At 49.8% G+C, this 2,719-nt stretch overlaps 1 pseudogene; it reads left to right on the top strand.

The window, feature by feature from the left end:
• Window positions 1-2,143: 2,143 nt before the first annotated feature.
• LOC112131202 (small nucleolar RNA U13) lies at window positions 2,144-2,232 on the top strand (annotated as a pseudogene).
• Window positions 2,233-2,719: the final 487 nt, after the last annotated feature.

Here is a 2,719-nt window from a genome sequence, read left to right as displayed (position 1 = left end):
GTGCTGGGATTACAGGCGTGAGCCACCATGCCCAGCCCAGAAACTGTGATGTTTTAAGTGGCTAAGTTTGGGATAATTTGTTATCCAGCACTAGAGAATGTCCAGTTTATTTTTCTTTGGTGGAAGTCATACTGCCCTGGTATCTGGTTATTTTGGTGGTGAACTTACATGCCCCTGAAATTATCCGCTCTCCTGGCTGACAGAACGTACTGAGGAAAGGCTGAAGGCCCGACTCGAGTCAGCTTAATGACCTGGAGCTCCAGGGGTAAAAGGATGTGTGGGAGAGGAGCCAGAGGCTGGACAGCCACAGGTACCACAGAAGCAGTTATCCTGCTCACTTGCCCTTTGGACACCTGACAATCCCCTTAGCTTGGGGTTCATCTTTAAACCGTCAGAGGAAAACCGCTTTAAGAGGTGCCAGTTTTGGCTGGGTGCGGTGGCTCACGCCTGTAATTCCAGCACTTTGGGAGGCCGAGGCGGGCGGATCACCTGAGGTCTGGAGTTTGAGACCAGCCTGAACAACAAGGTGAAACCCCTTATCTACTAAAATACAAAATTAACCAGGCGTGGTGGCAGACGCCTGTAGTCCCAGCTACTCAGGAGGCTGAGACAGGAGAATTCCTTGAACCCGGGAGGCGGAGGTTGCAGTGAGCTGAGATCACGCCACTGCACTCCAGCCTGGGTGACAGAGCAAGACTGTCTCAAAAAAAAAAAAAAAAGAGGTGGCTGTCTCCTTAGGTGTAATCCACCAGCCTGGGTGTCTGAAGGGGGAGAGGTGGAGGACTGATTTCCTCTGGCTGCCTATTTCTTTCCCCTGCAGGGCCCTTGCTGCCCTGATCCTAGTCCCCCAGACATGTGTACCAGTGGTTTGGATGATAAATGCAATGAAGGGGGCAAACAAGGACCTCCCCAAGGCAATATAGGGGAGAGGTGAGAGCCAGAACTTAAATCTCTTTTTCCCTAACCTATCCTCTATTTACTGCCTCTGGCCATCCGCCCGTCAAAACACACACCAGTTAAAGACAGCCTTCCATTTCCCCATGGGTCTCTCATTGCTATGTTGCAATTTCTGGAACCCATGTTTCCCTCTCTAGTTTCTCCAGAGTTGGTTTCGGGCAAAGGAATCAGTAACTTGTGCTGTCTGCCATCTTTGCAGGAACCAGAAACCCCAAGTATCCTAGAGGAATATTAGAGGTTTCTGCCTTTCAGGGTATCTGAGCCTCCTATTCACAGAAAGGACTCTTCTGTCTCTCAGAGGTCCCAAACTACTATCCACAGAATTGGCTTGTCTGGTCCTTCAAACACCTGAGCTCATAAATCACAGAATGCATCCCAGAGGGTATTAGCTGTTTACTGACAAAAGAGACATTTCAGGACCTCAGAAGGCCAGACACTCCCATAGGTTGGATGGCCCTTCGGGGAGTCTGAGCCCATTTCCACAAAATGCATTCGTTAGACCCACACACAGTGCTTGAGCCCCCTAGACACAGAATAGTCTTGTCCTGTTCTTCAAGTGACTGGGCTCTCATCTGAGGAATAGTCAGCTTCCCCCCAATACTGGGGGTGATGGGAGCCTTTTAAGGGTCATACCCAGGTTTGTATGGCATTCTTGGGGCAAACAGCAGAGGGGATGACTGCCCTGATGCCTCCTCATCTCTGGCAGCATTGCCTAGTGCAACAGCTCTGGCCAGAACCCAGCCTGGTCTACAGCCATACCATCCTGAACATGCCAGATCTTGTCTGACCTCTGAAGCTAAGCAGGGTCAAGCCTGGTTAGTACTTGGGAGAAGCTGGTGTGGCTAGACCGTGACTTGAGGACCCCAGTTATTTCACCCATCCTTTGTGGATGACAGCACCTGGCCTGTGAGAGAATCCCACCCTCTGAGCATGTCAGTGGGAAAAGGGACCTTTTTTTGATCATTATCCTCCAAATAATGAAGTGAATTCTATTAGGGTCTGCGTTTTATCAGTGCTTGATGTTTGTCCATATTAGTGAGATGGAGAAGGTAAATAAGTGGTTTCCACTGCTGAAATGGTTAAGACAGGTGCTGTGAGCTGGAATCCCAGTTTAGGGCCCCTAGGCATGGGCTAGGCCAGTCTTTCAAACTGGCTCCAAAGCAAGTGACAAGAATAGGAGCCCTAGATCCTTTTGTAATTCAACAATGTGATGATTGGGCTTTCACACTCATGTGTGTCAAACCTTGTTAACATCTGCACGGTACCTGTCTGAAGTGGAAAACAAAAAGGAGGCCGAGGCCCCTGCCCAGGGCTGCCAGCATTGGTGCATAAACCTCACAGAGAGGCCAAGATCCTAGAAATGGTGACATGTGGAATGCCAGGTGTGGCTGGTCCAACGCTTCTAAGTAGCCCATACTTCCCAATCTCAGTAAAGAATTTTGTCCTTTTTTGAGCCAGGAACTCTCTTATCTCTCATCCAGGGGGCTGTCCTGAAAATATATATTCACAGCCATAATACAGACCCTTACAGGCTGATGGATGTACCAAAAAAACAGACTCAGGCCTTCTTCAAGCAGTGCTCCACCTGGGCTCACCTTTGGGAACTGATTGTCAGCATCCACTCTCCCCATCACAAGGGGGAAGCTGGAGCCTCTCTCCACCAAGTGAAGTATTTCCCCTCCATCAGGTAAAGGGCCCCTGAGGACTCCATCTACAGCAAAACCCAGGGAGGAGGCAGAGAAACACACAAACCACAGTGACC

Source organism: Pongo abelii, chromosome X, assembly GCF_028885655.2.
Source record: "Pongo abelii isolate AG06213 chromosome X, NHGRI_mPonAbe1-v2.0_pri, whole genome shotgun sequence".
Taxonomy (NCBI): Eukaryota; Metazoa; Chordata; class Mammalia; order Primates; family Hominidae; genus Pongo; species Pongo abelii.
This window is presented reverse-complemented; position numbering and strand designations above follow the sequence as displayed.